At 39.0% G+C, this 22,506-nt stretch overlaps 1 protein-coding gene and 1 non-coding gene across 3 annotated transcripts in view; both read right to left on the reverse strand.

Moving 5' to 3' along the window:
• The window catches only part of KIAA1217 (KIAA1217 ortholog), a 755,207-nt gene that overhangs the window by 611,888 nt on the left and 120,813 nt on the right, over nucleotides 1–22,506 (reverse strand). The window lies entirely within an intron of this gene.
• Nucleotides 11,310–11,394, reverse strand: TRNAE-UUC (transfer RNA glutamic acid (anticodon UUC)). The gene has a single exon. It is a non-coding gene; the product is annotated as a tRNA-Glu (tRNA).

Below are 22,506 nucleotides of genomic sequence, written 5' to 3' on the forward strand. Positions count from 1 at the left end.
AGACAGACTGTTTCAAAGAGGAGCAGTCAACATAATAAAATGCTGCTAAAATATCAAGTAAAATGAGAAGGAGGCCTTTATTTCAGATATGACAACACAAATCATTAGTAACTTAGCAAGGGATATTTTAGTGGTATAATGGAGATGGAAACTGTATCTTAAATAAGTTGAAGGGAAGTGAGAGACCACCACTTAAAGATGGTGGGTTGAAACAAGACTTATATTCCACTCTCTTCCAAAACCCCACTAAAACAAAAGTAAAATAATTTTTAAAAAAGGTATAAATGACAAAGAGAAAGGAAGAAAAAATAGAAACTATTGAATACTCTAAAACTCTGGATCCTAAACAAGTAGGAAAAGCAAAGGAACAACATAAATTAGATTTCAGATCATACCAGAAGTCTCAAGAAATTGTGACACTGGGTCCCTTTGGAAGTGAGTATGGAAGGATTGTTAAATATAGAAGAATTGGTGGGAAATAATTTAAAAGCAATTAAATCTTCATTTGCCCATTTTCACAACATATAGCTATATACTGTCCCTCCCCCATGCCAACACACACAGGGATGTTTATTCTCTGAAAAGTAACATAAGACCTCTGGACTGATAGACTCCAGTCATAATCAAAGATAGAGAACCATGCTGAATAACAGAAGACTTAAATCAAAATTTCTGAAAGCCTCCTTCCTTGATTTATATATGGTTGCCAGGCTTATATGGTTAGGAAGAGATTAGTTGAGCCTTCTTTGAGAAATCTGCCCAGCCCAAGAAAAAAGACTCACAGAAACTGACACTGGTTTTCCAGAAGGAAACAGGTAAACTAATATTATCCTACACTAAAGAACACAGTAGACAAGAACCTGGCAAGTCCACCTCTGTCTCAAGGTTTTTGCAGCTTTTCTTCTTCTAGACATGGTCTTCCCTCGACTCTCATATTACAGACTCCTTCTCAACATTCAGGTTTCTGCACAACCATAGGAAAAAATTAGGTTTACAAGAATTGCCAAATAGTCCTACATTTACTACAAAGAACTAATACTAATAAAAGTCACATACAAAAAAAAAAAAGTCACATACATAGTGCTTACCATAGCCAAATTCTCTACCCATATACTTATTTAATCTTCATATCAACTTTATGCATATGTACCATTATTATTCCCACATTGTACATGAGTAAATGGAAATATACATGGTTAAGTAAAATTGCCCAGACCTGTAGGTAGTAATTGGTGAACTCAAAAGGTGAATTCAGGAGATCTGGCTCCTAAGATCATGTTCTTCGCCACAATGCTACATTTCCTCTTAAAATGAAATATGGCAAAAACGCAACTACCAGTAGAGTAATATAAAGAAGGTCAACTATTATCAGTCTTATTAAATTATTCCAAACTGGGAAACTTAAATATTTCATATTGTCTTAATGATTATGTCCATTTCCATGAATTTCCTTACAGATGGAAGATGATTTGCAAATAGTTAATTATTAGGTATAATGAATTATAACTTACAATAAATGTATCTTCATCAACTAGAAAAAAATCTAGAATGTAGTAAGTGAAGGGGATTAAGAGTACACTAATCTTGAAGCACCTGGGTGGTTCAGTCAGTTAAGCTTCTGACTTTGGCTCAGGTCGTGATCTCACGGTTTGTGAGTTCAGGCCCCACATTGGGTTCTGCACTGACAGCGTAGAGCCTGCTTAGGATTCTCTCTCTCTCTCCCTCTCTCTCTCTCTGCTCCTCCTCCACTAGCACTTTCTCTCTCTCTCAAGATAAACCAATAAACTTAGAAAAAAGAGTACACTTATCTTGGTGAGCACTGAATAATATATGGAATCATTGAATCACTATATTGTATGCCTGAAACTAATATAAAACTGTATGTTAACTACACTGGAATTAAAATAAAATAAAACAAATAAAATGTACTAAATAGGTGAAAATCTTTTATCCGTAAAAGTTCAATCATATTTAAGTTTTTTCTTACATGATATAATTGAAGCTAATTTTTTAATTAAATATAATTTATTGTCAAATTGGTAATGGAAGCTAATTTAAAAGGATCACTAATTCCTCATTCTATGTTTCTTTCCCTCTATTAAACTTACACTTTTAAAAGAAATTCTATAACTTCTAAGAAAAACACAGACTTCCATATTAAGATGAAGAATAGTTAACAGTTTCCCCATCACCCTTTACTACTTTCTCATTGAAATGCAACAATACTGGACGAGAGACAGAATTACAAGAGCACCGGCAATATGGAATACTGGTTAATAACATATACTAACCAAGTGTTAACAGAACCCAAGGACAGAACAGTAGATGATTTCTACCACTGCCCATGGAAGTTTGCTAACATTTTCTGGTCAAAATGAGGGAAGCCACCAACTTAAGGCAGAAGCTGTGGTATGCAGCAGTCAGGACCCTTTCCCCCACCCGCATTTCTATCAGTTAAAAGTATAGCTTTTCCACACACATTTGGACATATGCATTTTCAAAAAAACTATCTGACTGGGGTGAAAAAGACAGGTTTGCAGAGCATCAGTCCTAGGAAACAAAATCTATTTGTCTGAGGAGAAGAAAGAGTTTGAAGGAGCCATCCAAGCTGGGGAGGTGATAGTTTTCTCACACTACTTCTGGAAAGGGATGATCATCAGAGAATCTGAGAATAATTTCTCCTTCACATTAATAGACAATGGGAGAGCAGAAGACCATTTTGCAGTACACAGAGCCATACTGGGTATAAATGACCACCGAACTCAGGAAGTTAGAAAAGGAACTGTGTAAAATAATCCAGGCTATAATTATATGAGGGAGAAATTCTAAGCCCAACCAAGTGAACTATGTGGGACAACAAAAGAATTCATTCACCCAACCTTAACAAAATCAGACTTAAACAGTGACCGTCTCATTAAAGATGAGCAAACAGGAAAAAATAAAATAAAATAAAAATTAAAAATTCTGCAACTCAAAAGGAGAGCAATTTATATTTAAGAGGAAGAAAAACTACATGCTTCAGAAAAAGATCTACTGTAAGATTCACAAGATTGCCAGCAATACAGCTTAGTGTTGTCAAAATTTAAACATGCCATGAAACAAGAAAAGAAAGGAGTAAGACATCATGAAATTAATAAACAGCTATAAGACATATCTGCTTGCGACATTATTAAAAAAAAAGGACTAAAAATACAAAAGAGAAAAACAATGTAATGTGAAAAAATTGAGATGATCTTCCAGAATATAGAGGAAAAGAATGGAGATGAATATAATGATAAAGAGTATGACAAATATGAAATAGAAAAAAATCCCTTATGTATGTATAATTTGTAGTTCTGAAGATGCACTATAAGAAAAAAATAGATTTTTAAAACAATAATCAAATTCATAACAGAATAGGACATTTATGAGTTTAAGATAAAGTCCTGAGTTAACAATTATATCCAGTAATTAATAAGAAAACGATCTCTTATAAAACCAATAAAAAACCAAACACACACCTGAAAAAGAATGAAACAAAAAAACAAGAGAACAAGTTATCAATAAATATATAAATCTATCATTTTCCTAGCAATAAAGGAAATAATATACTAAACATGTTTTTCATTTGTTTAGTTGACTTAAAAAATTTTAACTCTCTCTTCTTCAACTCTCGGAAATTTACAGCGAAACATGTATTCTCATACATCAATGATGAAAACTCACTACAAACTCACTGAAAGGCAATCAGATGTATTTCGAAAGTCTTAACCCTCCAATCCTGCAACTACATTTCCAGGAATTTAGTTTAAGTAATCAAAGAAATACACAACGATATGTGTACAATGAATGATATTCATCATAGTCTCATTTAATAGTAAAAAGGGAAAAAAATCTCCCTATGTTCAATCATCATAATGCATCCCAGTTGCAGACATGGAGAACACAGGCATTCAGATCCATCCACATTTGGGGTTTGCTAAGCAGATGTAACAGAAAGACAACAAAACAAGAGGGTGAAGGCTTGCAGTAGACTTTGGTTGAAGGAACGGTTCATGAAGGCTAAGGAGGGCAAGGAGGAAGTCATGGAAAGAGTTGCCTGATAAATAGGGAGAAAATCTAGAAGATTTTATGGACTATGTGATAAAGTGGTTGAAGAACCAGTATATTAAAAATAGTCGAATGAGACTGCTGGAAAAATGAACATGTCAATTCAATGGCAAAACAGTTCTAAGTGAAAACTGGGGACTAGCCTTGTTAGTACTTGGCTTGAGTAGAGTGGAAGAGGGCCTTGGAGATGATTAAATTACCAGGGTATTGAATGAGTCATTTTTACTGCCCTTGAAGTCAGCCAGGAGGACACCGGGTGGAAAGAAGGTCTGTGAACTAAGTACCAAAATCTTCTGTAAATAAGAGGGCTGCCTTAAGAAAGTACCATATACTGTGTAGCTTAAAAAAAACACAAATTTATTGGGGTGCCTGGGTGGCTCAGTCGGTTAAGTGGTCAACTTTGGCTCAGGTCATGATCTCGCGGTTCATGAGTTCAAGCCCCGTGTTGGGCTCCATGTTAACAGCTCAGAGCCTGGAGCCTGCTTCAGATTCTGTGTCTCCCCCACTCTCTGCACCTCCCCCACTCACACTGTCTCTTTTTCCCTCCCAAAAATAAATAAACATTAAAAAAATTTTTTTAAACCCACAAATTTGTTTTCTCACAATTCCGGAGGCTAGAAGTCCAAGATCAAGGTGTTGTCAGGGCAAGTTTCTTCTGGGGCTTGCAGATGGCTGTCATCAACCATGGTCTTCACATGGTCTTCTCTTTGTATATCTGTGTCCTAATCTCTTTTTCTTATAACAGCACCAGTTATATTGGATTAGGGCCCACCTGAATGACCTCATTTAACCTTAATTACCTCTTTAAAAACCATACCCTCAAATACAGTCATATTCTGAAATGCTGGAGGTTAGGACTTCACCATTTGAATTTGAGGAGGGAGACATAATTCAGCCCAAAAGGCAGTGACCAGGAGGTTGGTAAGTGACAAAAACTAGGAGAAACAGAGAGGGGAGTATCAAATGAAAGAGAATGGACTTCTAGTGGTACTGTGGTGCAATGAGACACAAACTTCACTAATCCAGTTGTATGTGGAGCGGGGAACAGAAAGCATCTCCATTTGAGAAAGTGGCCACAAAGATCACATCCTCAATGGTGAGGCAGGTAAGGCCAGAAAATGAAAGGAACATGTAGTAAAGAAGTTAAAGATTTAGTAGAAAGAAACTTCAGTCAAAATAGTCTAGTAGGTTCATACTTTCTCATACTCCCACTTCCCTACACACATGCCAATGTGATCAAATAGAAAAAGAGCAAACAAAGATAGCAGAGACAGGCTTTTAAGGAAAGAAATCTCACTCTGGACCAGGAACAGAGCAGAAACATCAATGGCTAAAGCCCAGCCCTGCTGAGTGCTAATGCACATGTTAGCAGGCAGTGGGATGTTCATCATCCCTGGGAATAAAAATGTGCCAAGGATTGGGGATGGTCCCCCTTCTCTCCTTAGAAAAGTTAAAAAAAAAAATCACTTAGCTTTTATGAAGTTTACCAATGTGCTCCATTTAACTAAATCCAGCAATGTGCTCAGGGATCCTTCTCAGTCTTTTTCCTCTTACTAGCATTCGATTTGTTTTATCACTCTCTCTTCTTCTCCCATTTCGAATCCTCTTTGCAATTCTTTCCCTCTTTCCTCTTGAAATGCTTTATTCACTTGGCTTCCCCAAAATCACTCCTTCCTACTTGTCATACTTCAATGGCCTCTCCTTACCTTCTTCTTTACTGGCTCCCCTGTACCTCGTCCACCTATATACACTTAGGCATAACCCTAAGTGTAGAGCTTGACACTTGGCCCTAATTACTCTCATCTCTGTTCCCATTCTCTCCTTCCGTGGCTTCTCTCATGTCATGGCCTAACTATCACAGGTTTGAACTCCAGGGCACACATCCAACCTTGCATGTCCCATCTCCAGTTGGATATCTTGTAGGCATTCTAAACGAATATTTCCAAAATGGAGGTCTTGCTCTACGCCCCTTCCTACCACATCTGCCCCTACCCCACATGGCCCAAATCTGTTCTTCCTGGGGTCTTCATAATACACAGCAACCTCGTCATTTCAATTGCTTAGAATGCAATTATTGGAATTGTCATTGATTCCTCTCTATCTTATTCCACATCTAATCCATTTAGTTTTGTCTTCAAAGTATTTCTCACTACCTTCATTGCTTCCACCCTGATTGCTCACACCACTCTAGACACATTGGCCCCTTTTCCTTGCCCCAAGTAGGCAAAGGCACCTTTCCCTTGCCCCAAGTAGGCAAAGGCACCCCTGCCTCAGGGTCTTCTCAATTTGCTTCCTCTGTTTAGAATCCCCTCCTCCTCCTCCTCCTAGTTCAGGTCTTTGCTCAAATACCACTTTTCCAATGAGGCATTCCCTAATCATTTTATAAAAGCTAACCAAGATGATGAGCATCCAGCAGACCTGGAAAGTTATCAATCCAAACTCGAGTAAGAAAGCAAAGGACCCAAAGGAAATGTCTTCAAATGTAACAAAATGGGCTATAAATGAGCTGGATGACACTAGAAATCAGATGAAGGCAGATGATTGTTTTTATGTCAACAAGAAATGCTGCAGTTGAGAATGTAAATGACATTCACATTGATAATGTGTAAGTCACGCTCCACAGCTGACTAAGGCAGATATTTAGCTAGGGTAGTGAAGAGCTGAAGGTTAGCAATTGCCCTAACAGAATACTGGCCAAATATATTGAGAATGCACTAAGTGCCAGGCCCTTGCTAAACACTTTACACAGATTCATTCATTTTATCCTCATAACAGCCCTAAAGAGTAATTATCCCCGTTTTATAGATATATCGAGGAGTGTAGATATAGTGCCTAAGGTTGATATATTCAGAAAAAGAGATTTAACTGTATTATTTAAAATTATAAAGTCAAGGAATAAATGGATTACTAATATGAATAAAACCTTTTTAGAAGTGGAAGAAATAGTACCAGTATGCTAAATTCCTAATCTTTCATACCAAGGAGTCAATATCCACTGTTTAAAGTTGTTAAATCAGCACATTACCTGGGATCATTATAGATTTAACCGCAAGAAGAACTAAAAAAAGAAATGGGAGGAGACAGAGGATAAGGTTGGGGGAGGGATATTTACTTTCCGTATTCTTGCCTCTGTACTGTTCAAATTTTACTATTAGTATACACATTACATTCATAATTTAAAATATCCCTCAAGTGTACAAGTGGGGTATGAAATGGCATCTGTGGAGAGAATGGGACAACAGTGGAGGCATGCAGAAAGCAAGAGGGTCCCCAGTTGAAGGGAGAGAAGATGCTGGTTACCAGGAATCATCATATAAGCAAGTTCTAGAAATAGGGGGTTGGGAGGTGGGGGACAGGGTTCAATTAAGCTTAGGGCTCTACAGAGTTGTGCGTCCTGCCCACTCACTATAAGCCCTGTGCCACACTCAGGACCTGTGGGCGTTGGAGGACACTTGACACGGAGAAGCCTTGATATGAAATCTGCAATTGTCATGTCTGTTTGGTACTTTCTCTGGTCATTAAACATATATACGTATATACAAATCATATACATCTATGCGGATATGTGTGTATAGAACACTTCACATTACACACGCTTGTAAGGGGAAGACTGTATGTTGTCCATCAGAAGATAGGCACTAGGGGCACAGGTGTGCCGTTCAGACAGGGCAAAAGCTCCTAAAAGCAAAACCCTAGACCCTTTATCACGGAAACAGGCAAGCACACCAACTTCTATAACTGAATTCTTTTCAGACAGCCCCGGACAAGGTCATCTGTCTATCAAGGCCACATCATTTTGATTACATGCAATTTTAAACAGCCATATGATTATCGCATGGGACTACCATCTTTGACTCAACTGTTAATGAGGCATTTACACCCAGCAGAGGGCTCCATAGCTGGAACATTTTACCCCCAGACAAATTTGAGTGCAGACAACTCTTCTTTTTAAGGGAGCAAAGAGAACTGCTCTTCTATGAAGACCCATGAATTGATAATTTACCTTAAGAATAAAGAAGAAAGGAGATTTTTTACAGAAGATTGCAGCTATTGAATCATTCTGTCGTTAAATCAATTACTGCATCTGATTAGTTTTCCAGTAACACTTGGAGTAGAGAAAATGTTGTTGGCAAAATAGTAAAAATCTGGCAGCCCAGAGATTTAAACATTAGCAGCCGTTCAGAAACAAATAGAGGCAACTTAGTACAATGGAGAAGAATCCTTTGATCTAATTACTTCCGCTAGTAAACCCTGCCATTTTTCTTCCTACTGATTTATTTAGTTTCGCAGCATGAGCTCAATTAATTTCCTTTTACTAAGAGGCTGTGTAAATTCATATCTTTACTAAAAATATTTTGAAATGTCTGACAACTATGCAATGGTTTATTAACCCTTTGGCACCTGAAATTATACATGTACCAAAAAAGATTACAAATACGATACTTGGTACATAGAAGGCACTCAGTAGAGTATTATTTAAATTACAAGATATAATTTAACCATATCAAATGACTATAAAGATTAGCAATAGTTTAGAAACAGAGAACATGTTTAGACTATCCAATGAATAAACATAAAACAGTTGGATTAGATGTCAAACCATGCAGAAAATCGTAAATGTGTGAATAATTCAACTTTTGAATAAAAAGGAGCAAATATATCATAACTGAATATTCCTGAAACTCCAGATGGCTGTGAAGGAATTTTGTTTCTGCAGTACTCCCCTTTCAACTACAAGTTCTCACCAAGGCAGCCTCTGTTTTTCTCCTGTGGAGACGATACCTTCAAACAGATTCCACCAAGCCAATAGTTAACCCTTTCCTTCAGGTACTGCAGACAATCAAATAGCTAGGTGTAAACTGATTCAAGCCCCAAGCAATTATCTAGGTATCAAGGGGAAAAGTAGATGATCAAGGAACATACTTAGCAAATCCCGGCACTTGTTTTCATAACTCTGTTGAATTCATCCTAACCTTCTAAGTTTTGTTTTACAGAATCATAATCATCTTATGGCCACTATAGCTGAAAACACTCATTGGAGCAGAGTAATCTGATAGATATGCAGCCTTAGCTGTAATTCCTGCCAAAATGAATAACTTTACATTTTCTTATCCCTTTATCTGGCATTCTTAGAGCAAAAGTACCCAGGAGGAAAGATTTCGTGTATATGGCAATGAGCACCGTAGAAAAATGGCAAGGGGGCAGTATTTTTCTTTCTATTTATTTGGGGCATTTTATTTATTTCATCTGTTTTACCTTAACTATTCACCAAAACCTTTACAGACACTGTGAGATGTGTATATAAAATAAGAAGGCAGAGAAAATTATCAATTTAATCAAAAAATTCTCATTCCGAAATTGGCCTGGCATGGTTGTTACATACTTGGTTTCCAACGCTACACATTGGGTTCAAATCCTAACTCTGTCAGTTTATAAGCCACACAATCTGTAAAGCAGCTATAGTAATATGGCATCTCTCAGAGGGTTGATGAGAAAAGTAAATAAGTAGTAATGAGAAGTGACTATAAAACTCAGAGCATTTACTATTGTTTCTTTACAATTTTTAGTTTTTGGAACATGGTTTATCCTTTCCCTTAGACAACAAGTTGTAAGTGGTGGTTAGAATTCCAGGTTAGAATACCAAAGCCTATTTTACTTATAATGCTTATAGCCTGACATTAATGGTGTTATAACATCAACCTACCGATTTCTTAGGATCACCAGCTGTGATCTCCAAGAGCCAACCCCCATGCCCAACCAGACTCTGCCTCCTTCTAGAGCCTCCAGATGCTTGAAGATGGGAAGTCTCTACCCCATCTGTCAGGGCTGCATCAGGGAGAGGTGATCTTGACTGTATAAGCTAGATCTCTGTGCCTTTCCTTTAAAGATAAAGCCACACCAGGGTGTGGCTTTAGAACAATGAATCAAGAAGGCCTCTGAGCTCTTGAGGGACTTCCAGAGCTTTGGCACCACTCTGTTGAACCAAACAAGAGCTCAGAGCCAGACCTAGGAACACCTTGTACCTAGAGCAGTTTACCACCCTCTTTGTGCTCAATACTTAGAGCATTGTAGGAAATCAATAAAAGTTAATTAACTTAAAATTACAAAAGGCACCTCACAGTTGGCCTCCAATCTCCTCAATGTGCCCTATTCCTTCATGTGTCTCTAATTTGACTCAGAATCTTTCTTTGCCTGAAATGCTCTCTCTCCTGTTCCCTCCATGAACAGTCATCCTTGAAGACCCAGTCCAAAGGCCACCCCCTCCCAGCACCATCTCCTGGCTCCCCAGAAGTCAGCCATTCTGGGATAGCCCCCACAGCACTCTCCACCCAGCTCTGTCCAGCCACTGTGTCTTTGCAAACACCATAACTTAGCGCTTTTGGGCTTTCATGTGCACAGGAATCATCAGGACAGCTTGCGAACAGGAAAGATCCCTGGACTTGAGCTTCAGAGACTCACTAATAGGCTGGATAGGGATCCAAAAGTGTGCTGCATTCACAAGCTTCCCAGATGGTTCTGATGGAAGGGAAAGCATGGTGTGGGAAACAGAAAATATCCAGGCAGAGACTGGATTGCAATTGCTGCCCTATCGCCACCACTTAGTGCAGTACCCCAAACATAGCAGCTGTTCAATAAATGTTTGTTGTTAAAAGGAGGAGGCATTAAAAAGTGGGTATTCCTCTATCAACAAATAGTTATTAAGTATATATATTTAGTTATATATATATATATATATATATATACACATACATATATATATATATAACAACAGCAAATATTAGTATATATTTACTTAATATATATATTAACAAATATATACTAATTATACGAGGTTTGATGGCTACAACACTGAAACAAGAAGCCCTCAAAATCCAATATGGAGCATGAAGATGAGTGCAAGAAATCAACAAAAACAAAGGTGTCTAAGACTTCACTACTGCCTGCTGCACAGCCAGTGAGAATATGTGAGGTCCATATTTAAGCCAGTATTTCTAAGCTGCATCTGTACATTGGCATCACTTGGTGACTTCCAACACTGACACCCTGACTTCCAGCCCTAGAGCCTCCGAATATATCTGAGATTGAGCATTTGCACCAATATTTTTTTAAATGTGTATTTATTTTTGATGGAGAGAAAGAGAGCACAAGCAGGGGAGAGGCCGAGAGAGAATGAGACACAGAATCTGAAGCAGGCTCCAGGCTCTGAGCTGTTAGCACAGAGCCCGATGTGGGGCTTGAACCCACGAACGTGGATGTCATGACCTGAGCGAAAGTCAGACACTCAACCAACTGAGCCACCCAGGCACCCCTGTACCAAGATTTTTAAGTTTCCCTTCTTGGGGAACCTGGGTGGCTTAGTCCATTAAGCGTTCGACTTCGGCTCAGGTCATGATCTCACGGTTCGTGGGTTCGAGCCCCGCATCGGGCTCTGTGCTGACAGCTCAGAGCTTGGAGCCTCTTTCAGATTGTGTGTCTCTCCCTCTGCCCCTCCCCCGCTCGTGCTCTGTCTCCTTCTGTCTCAAAAATAACTAAACGTTAAAAAAAAAAAAAAGTTTCCCTTCTCCCAGGTGATTCTTCTGGGTAGCCAGGGTTGAGTCATTGCTGTAGACTCAGCACATTACTTGTATCTCTCGTACAATACTTAGTTTATTCGTCTCACGTTCCCAAATCTGTTTACTAATTTCCCCTCCATCTCCCACAAGATTTTAAGCTTCTTGAAGTCACTTATCAAATCATATTCAACTTTATTTCCCTATAGTGCCTACAATAGGAGTCTATACTTAAGAGGTATGATATTGAGATTTATAAGGAGAAATACAAATTTGGTCATCATCTCTTTCCTGGCATAGAGCCCCTAAAACCCTTGGAATTTCCTATGTGATGGGAGTGATTAATGTATCTTTTGTTATGTTAATGATGTGACTTTTGGAGAGCTGCTAGGTAACCTGAGGACTATAACTAATTGCCTGGGCCTGTGATTAAAGAGGTGGAAGTTTGGTCCCACCTCTGACCTCAGGAAAGGAAGAGGGGCTGCAAGTTGAGTCAAATGCCAATGGTCAGTGATTTATTCAATCATGACTATGTGAGGAAGCCCCCATAAAAACCCAATTAGAAAGGTTAGGAGAGGGGCGCCTGGGTGGCGCAGTCGGTTAAGCATCCGACTTCAGCCAGGTCACGATCTCGCGGTCCGTGAGTTCGAGCCCCGCGTCAGGCTCTGGGCTGATGGCTCAGAACCTGGAGCCTGTTTCCGATTCTGTGTCTCCCTCTCTCTCTAACCCCTCCCCGGTTCATGCTCTGTCTCTCTCTGTCCCAAAAATAAATAAACGTTGAAAAAAAAAATTAAAAAAAAAAAAAAAAAAAAAGAAAGGTTAGGAGAGCTTCCAAGTTGGTGAGCACATGGAGGTTCTTTGAGAGTGATGTGCTCAGAGAGGGCACGGAAGCTCCCTACCTCTTCCCCATACCTTTCCCTATGTGTTTCTTCGATTTGGCCATCCCCGAGCCATATCCTTTCACAATAAAACGATAATCTATACCTTTCCTCTGAGTGAACAGAACATAAGAAGGGGAGTCATTGGAACCTGGAATCTGTAGCCAGTTGGTTAGAAGCACAGGGACAATCTGTACTTGCCATTGGCATCTGAAGTGTTGTGAGTATAGTAGCATTGTGAGAGGAAAAGAGAAACACAAGAGGAAGACTGAGATTTTACTAAAGAGGAGGTGATCACTAAAATTCTGTGGAATGGCTACCACTGTAGGGGACTTGAATTTCAACAACCAGGAGTGAGTTGGGCCAAGAAACATTTCAAAAACCTCTGAACCACAGCATGAAACAAGACGCTGAATAGGAGTGTTTAAAAAATTGTACCCAGGAACAAATGGGCCCTGTGAGCATTTGAGGAGTCTAAGAAGAGCTTTAAAATGACAACAGACCCAACACAGAAAAGCAGCAGCTACAAACCAGAGGGCACTCCTTATGAGCCTGGCACCCTGGGCCAGCACAAATACTTGAACTGGATGGAGCACAGCCTGTTTAGAGGTCAGTACCATGGACAATGGCATCTCAAAGGAGTCATAAACGAGGCACCAAAGGAACCGTAGGGAAACTGTGACTCTGCTCCCAAATCACCAATCAAAACTATTTTATTGTATTCCAAAAAACATGTAACATAAAGAGATTTTTGCTACTCTTGAGAAGAACGACTAACATTAGGCTCTTCGCCTTTCGATGGCGAGCATTTGCTACTGAAATGACAAATCTAATGTAAATAATAAAATTCTATTGTTTCTGGCCCTGTTATGAAATTTCAATCCCTGATCTTTTTAAAAATACATTTTTTATTCACTTAGCAAACATTTATGTTTATGATCCTATAAAACACTTAAACTTCTTTTAGTAGACCCTGAGGGTGTAACTTAAAAAAATTCAAATAAAGTAAGACAATATAAAAGGATGTGAAATCTAAATAGACCAACTTTTTCATCACAAAATTAAGGTTTAAGTTCAGGTTGAGTGACAAAGATTAAGGCTAACATACTAGAGTACTAGTCAACCCAAAAGGCAAGATTTTTGAAGTCTGCCTGAGTATCAGCGACTGTACTGGGGATTTCTCATTAATCTCATTTAATGCATATCAACTCCACTTGCCCAGGTTGATAATGATATCCTCATTTTCCACATAAAGATACTAAGCATCAGAGAAGAGGAACCATTTGACTGAGGACACACAGCTGCTAAGGACCAAGGTCCATCTGCCTGACTCTCAAGATTGCTTTTGTTAACCACCTTGCCATGTTACTAGACCTGGGAAAAGCATGCCATGGTAATCTATGGCAAATTGGGTATTTCCTTTATCTGCTATTTCCTAAAGGCATTACAATTCAGAATAATACACAGATTATTCAGAACTAAACTGCAGTCCATGAAAATCAATTTTACTTAAACCAATATTGAAACTATCTCATAATCAAATAACCAGCCTTGCTGAGTATAATAACTATAAGGCAAGAGCTTTATATGTTGTGTAATAACCAAAAGCATGAAATACAGCCTCATTAAAGCCAGAGTTAATTTTTCTGTTGGTCACCCATTCTTTTATTTATCATCATTATTTATACACGTGTTCATCAATACAGATTAATTAGCATGCAAACATGAATATGACTTCTAAGAATTTAAATCATTTAAGGTACATCCAAATGATATGGAAAAGCTGAGGTTTTAATGTGGAAAAACTAAAATACTAGAAATCATATTTTAATATCTAAGAGATAATAAGTTTTCATTTTTCTCTTTGCAAAAAGCATAAGATTACATTGTAAACTGTGTGTTATACAATGATGTACCAAAAGGAAAAAGGAAATTTGTTTAAAGAAACAAACACAGCCATTTTCTAATACCATTAATAGAGCTTACAGATGTGAATGTTGGAGACAAACAAATAGGAGATGAGTTCAGGAATTAGAAACTTGATTCAGAGACCTGAGTCAGTCATTAATGAATGTCATGCATTTTGCAGAATTCTAAGACCAAATGCATGTGAAGCAGATGTCCTGATACCATGTTAAAAGCTACAAAAAAAAAAAAAAAAATGCCTTCCAGATGGAACCCTATTAAGGGAGGATTACTTTATAATATATGGTCCAAATCAGGACACTTATGAGTGTGAAGGGCTGCTAGTCACAAATATGTTAGGACAACCAGTGTAACCTGGAACTGTGTTCATATGGTCACCCTAATAGAGAACAAAGGCCCTAAATGTCCTAAAGACCTTCACTTTACAGTCTACTTGAACTTATCTACATGCCCTCATACATTTCTTTTCCTCTTTAAATATTTTATATACCTTTATTTTTTTTTCAGTTTTATTAAGGTATAATTGGCAAATACAAATTGTATGTTTTTAAGGTGTACAACACAATGGGTGGATGTATGTATACATTTTGAAATTATTACCACAATCAAGTTCATGAGTACATCCATCACCTAACATAGATAGCTTTCTTTCTTTCTTTTTTTTTTTTTTTTTTTTTTTTTTTTTGGTGTGGAGAGAACACTTAAGACCTACTCTCTCAGCAACTTCGATATATAATACAGTATTATTAACACCCATGCTGTACATTAGATCCCCAGAACTTTTTCATCCTATAACTAAAAGTTTAGACCTTTGACCAACCTCTCTCCCTTTTCTTCACCCCATCCCCCACCCTCTGGCAACCACTATTCCATTCTCTAGCTCTATGAACTTGACTTTCTTAGATTTTATGTATAAATGAGATCATACAGTATTTGTCTCTGTCTGGCTTATCTCACTTAGCATAATGTTCTTTCAGTTCATTCATGTTGTCACAAATGGTAAGATTTCATTCTTTTTTAAAAAGACTTTTAGGGGCGCCTGGGTGGCGCAGTCGGTTAAGCGTCCGACTTCAGCCAGGTCACGATCTCGCGGTCCGTGAGTTCGAGCCCCGCGTCGGGCTCTGGGCTGATGGCTCAGAGCCTGGAGCCTGTTTCCGATTCTGTGTCTCCCTCTCTCTCTGCCCCTCCCCCGTTCATGCTCTGTCTCTCTCTGTCCCAAAAATAAATAAACGTTGAAAAAAAAATTTTTAAAAAGACTTTTATGTTTATTTTTGAGAGTGAAAGAACGTGAGTGGGGGAGGGGCAGAGAGAGAGGGAGACACAGAATCTGAAGAAGGCTTCAGGCTCCGAGCTGTCAGCACAGAGCCTGATGTGGGGCTCGAATTCACAAGCCGTGAGATCATGACCTGAGCCAAAGTTGATGCTTAACAGATTAAGTCACCCAGGTGCTCCATTTTAAATATATATATATATATATATTTTTTTTTTTTCCATTTTCCTTTCCATTTTCCTTTTCCATTCTTCTGTCAACAGACATTTGGGTTGTTTCTATGTCTTGGCTATTTACAATAATGCTGCAGTGGACAGGGATTTCAGATAGCTCCCTGAAATCCTGATTTTACTTCTTTTGGATAATTCTGTATCTTTCTTAACCTTTATATATTGTTCCTCCCCTTTTCATCTTCTCTCCACCTTTACTTCTAGTTCCATCTCTTCCTTTCCCTTTCTTTTTCCTTTCCTTTCCCCCCCCCCCCCTTTCTATGGCTCTGCCCTTCTAAATCTATAAAGCTCTCTCCTTCTTTCCTTTTCCCCCTTTTGAAACAAATTCTCGCTTCTAGATTCTGTGTTACCTCCATTCATCCAAGCCCATCCCAACTTGCCATTCATTCACTGGACTGAAATAAAGTTTACAAATTTTACTTATATTGGATAGTTTTGTGTTCTTTGCTTTTTTAATTTAAAAGCAGCTGAATTGAATGTTTCGTGTTTCTTTTTCACAAGAAAAAAAAATGGCATTTTGGGTAGGTAGAATGACCCACCAAAGATATCCACCCCTATCTCTGGAACCTATGAATATGCTTAATTACATGGCAAAAGGGACTTTACAGATGTGATTAAGGCCATAGGTTTTAAAAGATTATGTTGGATTATCTGGGTAAGCCCAACTCACCTAACTGAGCCTGTAAAAAGTAGAGAAATTTCTCCAGCAAGAGACAGAAGAGACACAGCAAAAGAAAGACTTAAAGACATTCTAAGATTGACAAGGATTCAGAGCTTTTGCTGGAGAGAGTCATGTGATGGAGGTCATGTGCAAGGACCAGAGAGAGCTTCTAGGAGCCACAGGTAGACCTCAGCTGATAGCCAGCAAGAAGACAAAATCCCAGTCTAGCAACCACAAGGAACTGGATTCTACCAACAACAAGAATGTACTTGAAGGCAGAAAGCAACACATCCCTGTCAACACCTTGACTTTGGCTTTGTGAGACTCTAAGTGGACGACCGAGTTGAGGCATGCTGTACCACCAGGACCTCCAATCTACAGAACTGTGAGGTTTGTGGCAGTATGTTACAACAGCAATTGAAAGCTAATACACTATATATACGTTATATTTACTCTGCTTAATTTGGGGAGGAGTGGTTCATGGTTAGTGGCTCCTGTAAATTTTTTAAAAATTGCCTCTCTCATCTTTATTTTAGGCCGTTTGGACATATGATGCACATGCTAATTAATTGTACAATCACTGTCATTTTTCAGACCAAAGGATAAACTTAGTCATCTAAAGGAACTCACTCTCAAAACACACATCATTACTGTCAACACTTAGTTGGTTCTCATTCTCACAAAATTCTCTGGGAAATACTTCCCCATTTGCTTTTTTCTAAATACCTCTTCATTCTTATAAGAGAAGTAAGCAAAACATTTTGCTTCTTCAAGCATTCAAGGGACACACTATCCTCCACCACACTACCAGAATGGAAGAATAATTAATAACTTATAAATGGAACAACAGGCTGGAAGATTCATGATGTAGAAACAGCTAGTTGATCCTGCCTATTGACTCAATTTTTCAGTCACACTGCCTTAAGAAAATTCTTGCACCTTATAACATTAAGCAACATCAACAGCAATAATAAAAACAAATTTAAAATTTTGCCAATTCTCTCTGGTAAAAAAATTTCCTGTTTTTATTCCCATGTGCCCCAAATCCCTATAATAGATATGTGGCAAGATAGTCTATTAAAATATGAATCCATATTCTCAACAGGATCTAGGAGAAATAAGACAGATTTTGCCCCCCCCCCCCCATTCTAAATAAAACAAATTCTTGAGTTTCGAGTTTAGGGCTTTCAGAAATTTTAGGTGTAGAAAATGAAAACAGAAACGGCCAGAAACCATACTCAGGCCTTGGAATCTGTTACTAGCCAAAAAGATGGATGTAGCTTTCAGTGTAAATGGTGAAAAAGACATCAAAACTAAAAGAAGAAACCGGAAGTGTAAGGAGCTGCCCCCAATTCCTATTTTCTGTCCAGGATGTCTGATGGGATAGTCTGGAATGCTGTAGCCTGAGCACAGGAGCTATGGCCTTGGTTGGCATGGAGAATGATGTCATGACCACATCGGGTACTGGGAGAGGGACCTCTGCCTTGGAATAGACCACAAGGGCTTGAACAATGTGCATCTCATCAGTAACCACAATGGCTTAAACAATTGGAGGCCCTCCCCGATTTTTTTAAACTGCAAAATACCACTGGACTCTTGGGCCATTCTCAACTGCAGAGGCCTCCAATGATGCCTTGTATTGGGTCTTTAGCTACCCTAGGCAATAAATGCAATTAGAAATAGAAACATAAAGCAATGTGGTGTTTTTGTATAAGATTGTTACAGAGAAATTCATGTCAGTTATATGTGTATGCATGGTTGGGTAGATGAGAGAGACTAAATGAAAGGAATCCAAGAAATTAGCTATTAAAAAAAAAAAAGGAAAGCAGAGAGAGCCCTGCTTCCTTCTTCTTCTCAAGGTTGTCTCTGTTGTTTGTATCCGTTGATGTACATGGGCGTTTACAAGCACAAATAAGCAAGACTGCAGAGAAGCTTGGAAGAAGACCAAAGAAGGAAAGCTGCATCCATGGCTCTGCTAGAAAACACAAACCAGTACTAACATTGATTTGTAGTGTGTGTGCAATCCTTTCCATTTGGCCAATCTAGTTTGCTGGAGAGAATCTGTGGTATGTTCTGTGAAATGTGGCTATGCGCTTTATTCCCGTGACAGTGTCCAAATCAATGCTCAGGAAGTGTCATGACTCTGTTGAATAGGTTTGTGCTGCAACCGGAAGAGGCCAGAGCTGACGCTAAACACCATGATGTTTTTCCACTTCTAATGTCGATGATAATTTCAGTAATGATACACTCAGGTAAATACACTGCTTGCAATCAATCAGCTGCCTACTTATTCTCTTTTCATTAAATATCACACACACACACACACACACACCCTCAAGAAAATTAAGCCCATGAAGATACTTTATTAATAGGAAGTCACAGCTGACTTAACTTTCAAAAGTCAGGAAATTCTAAGTTCCTTCTACAACTTTATCTCATCCCCACCAAATAAGCACACAGTGAAGCATGAAATCTAAATATGCAAATGGAATATCTTTTGTATAAAGGGGACACATTCTTGCAGTGATGATTTTGCCATCCCTCCCTCTGTTTCTTTAAAATGACTTCCACCAGAGTCATACTCTCATTCATGTCTCTTCTACATGGGCTCCTTCCATACTCCAAACAAACACTGGGCTTAAGGGGAGTATTTCATGCCAACAACAGAGTCCGGGCAGAAAAAGACCGGCAGGGAAGTTCTCAGGTGGCTTCCCCCCAGCTCCATCCTACTCTCCACTTCAGCCAACCTGGCTGCCATCTACCCAAACCACTTGATTAGTTTTATTCGGTCTCTTTGCACATAACATTCACCCCCTTTAAAACGACCTAGCAGAATACCTCCATAGTTCAGTCTGTTAAGCGTCCAACTCTTGATTTCGGCTCACATTATGATCTCACAGTTCATCAGTTCAAACCCTTCATCAGGCTCTGTGCTGACAGCATGGAGCCTGTTTGGGATTCCCTCTCTCCCTCTCTCCCTTTCTGTCTCTCTCTCTCTCTCAAAATAAATAAATAAACATTAAAAAAAAAATAAAAACAACCTCGCTTGTCTAACAACTCACAACGTCACCTTTCTAGAACTCTGGATCAAAACTCACAGTCTCCAGAAAGCCTTTTCTGATTTTACTGCCCCATGAACTCATTCAGCACGTGGGCACCCAGTTGATAACAATATTTTGCCCTTGTTGACATGTAGCTTTATAAGCAAGATGAAGCACAACTAATGTTGATTAGAGAGAGGTTGAATGACTGTTCTCATGGCAAACAGACCAGTCTTAGATGAGTAATAATAGAGTAGAATGGCATTTTGTGACATTAAATAAAATTTTTGGAGTTTAATAAGAGCTCCATAAACCACTTAGCTAGTAGGCCCCTGTCAATCTAATACGTGGAGTTCTAACACGGACTAGACAAGATAGTCCTGAGACAAGCTAGCCCTGAGATAAGATAGCATGAAATAGCATTGAACTAGGGGCCAGGAGACACAGGCCATTTCAAAATCCTGCGACTTGGTGTCCACCTAGTTTTTCTACACTATTAGGAAGTAAATTCCTTGGAAATGAGCTTTGTGGCCCACCTCTCCCAGCACACACATATCTCATACGATGCAAAGCTGGCTGACCATCTGCATACACCAGGCACGCCATAAGTATTTTGTCACCACATATTTGCATAGGTAGCTAGGACCAATTGGTTTCAATGGTTTTAAAAGGCAATAGGCAATTTTATAAATTTATAGCCTACAGAGCTTGGAAGAATTATGGAGACTACTTAGCCTAGAATTTTTATTTTATAGACAGAGAAACTGAGGTCAGGATGGTTTATTCAAATCACAGCACAAAAAAAGTGACTCAGATGGCCCAGAATTCAGGCTCCTAAACACTGGTCCAGTGTTCCTCTCAAGACTCCCCTTATAGCATGTAAGGGGAGATCAGGTTCAAAAACTCTGTCTTACGACATAAAGCTTTCAAACCACCAGGGCAAATTGCGATTTAAAGGACATCATAGTTTTGGGGTTCATTGGCAAAACCTTTTGCTTGATGACTTTTTTTATAGGAGCTAAATATTTTGCATAATATTTTAAGATATGTATTATGTAAGATTATATTTGACTGAACATATCCAGAGATCCCCAAGTAATAGTGGCTTAAACAAAAACATTAATTTTTCTGTCACCTAAAGAAATCCAGCAGCAGGGCACCCAAGACTGGTATGTCCCTTCTGCTCCAGGTCTTTCCCATATTATACTTGAACTCTGGTTCCTCCTGGAGCTTCATCCATGTCCTCTGAATTCAGCTAGCAAGGAGAAGGGACAGAGAAAGGGCACACCTTGCTCTTTTAGAAGACCTCTTGGAGGTCCTGAACAAAAAAGTTCCATTTACATCATCTTCACTGTAACCTAGTCACCAGGCTCCACCTTGGACCATGTAATCTTTTATCACGATAGCCATGTGCCCCACTAATATCAGGATTGTGTTACTAGGCAAGAGGGAAAGAATAAATGAGGAGCTATGAGCATCCTTTGTCACAGAATTTCTGCTCAACAATCCCCCTCTTAATAAATTCAAAGAATGCCTTAATATTATGCAAATAATCCCAGATACTAAAAATAGAATGCTATGATTTATATGGATAAAGTAATATCCAGCATAATGACAATCATTTTAAACACATTTACTTCATAAGGAATATTTTATTAAAATGCAATTATTATAAGCTCACATCTTTGCCTTATGGATACTAACAACAGCAAAACAATAGTCCCAGAGCTATTAGAAAATCCTTCCTAGGGCAAGAAATTTAGTCACCAGGTCATGACATTTGTCAAGAGGGTTTACAAGAGTGGGCAATTTCTTCAAGAGTCTGGCCAGCCCCTTCCACCCACCTCATCTGCCTCTTTCCTAGTCCCTTCCACCCTGCCTAAGGCCAAATCATTGTCAAGGCAACCGAGGCCCTCATTCCCCACAGCTGATTCTGGTCTCCGTTGTTAAGATCACACAAGCACTTCAAAGCAAGAAGTCACAGACTGAGGTTTGGTTTTTGCCTCTGTCACAGAATGCCCTGTGTCTTAGCGTCCATATCCAACCAAAGACATTAAGACTGTGGATTCCTTGGGGGCGCCTGGGTGGCTCAGTCCGCTGAGAGTCTGACTTCAGCTCAGGTCATGATCTCACGGTCTATGGGTTCGAGCCCTACATCGGGCTCTGTGCTGACATGCCGGAGCCCGGAGCCTTCTTCGAATTGTATCTCCCTCTCTCCCTGCCCTTCCCCCACTCATGTTGTTTCTCTCTCTCTCTCTCTCTCTGTCTCTCTCTCTCTCAAAAATAAACAATAAATTTTTTTTTAAAAAAAGACTGAGGATTCCTCTTTCCTATCCCGCATGCTGGGGGCCCTACCAAGAGGGGGTCTGGAAACTATATTACTCAAAATTTAGGCTTTAAATGAATGCAGAGTATTTTTTCACTTTGAACTTAATCAGTTCTTGTAAAGCCCTTCCTAGAGAGCTGTTCAGAATAACAGCCTGACCTCTGTACTTCATACAAAAACCTGACAGTATTACCAGCCAAAAACTACTGAAATACCATCTCAAAACAAGACTAGTACTATTTCAACCCTGTAACCAAAATCAAGGAGGTACTCATTTCTCATATTAACCTAGTTCCTTCTCTCTTGCTCCTGTCTCCAATGTCTTCTTGTCAATACTGAGGAAACTGTAGACTTCCTTCATTCTGCTTCGCAATCAATTATGAGTGACTCCGATCTTTTGGTTTCTGAAGGCTCCTTTTAGCCTCAAATTTACTTTATAGCCTTCAAGCTACCTAACCCCCCTTGGTCCCTATCTCATTTGAAAAAAAAAAAAAAAAAACTGAGTGCTTTACAAAAGACAGTCCCTAAAGCATGT

Source organism: Puma concolor, chromosome B4 (genome assembly GCF_028749965.1).
Source record: "Puma concolor isolate L17-30 chromosome B4, mPumCon1.1.hap2, whole genome shotgun sequence".
In the NCBI taxonomy this organism is placed as follows: Eukaryota; Metazoa; Chordata; class Mammalia; order Carnivora; family Felidae; genus Puma; species Puma concolor.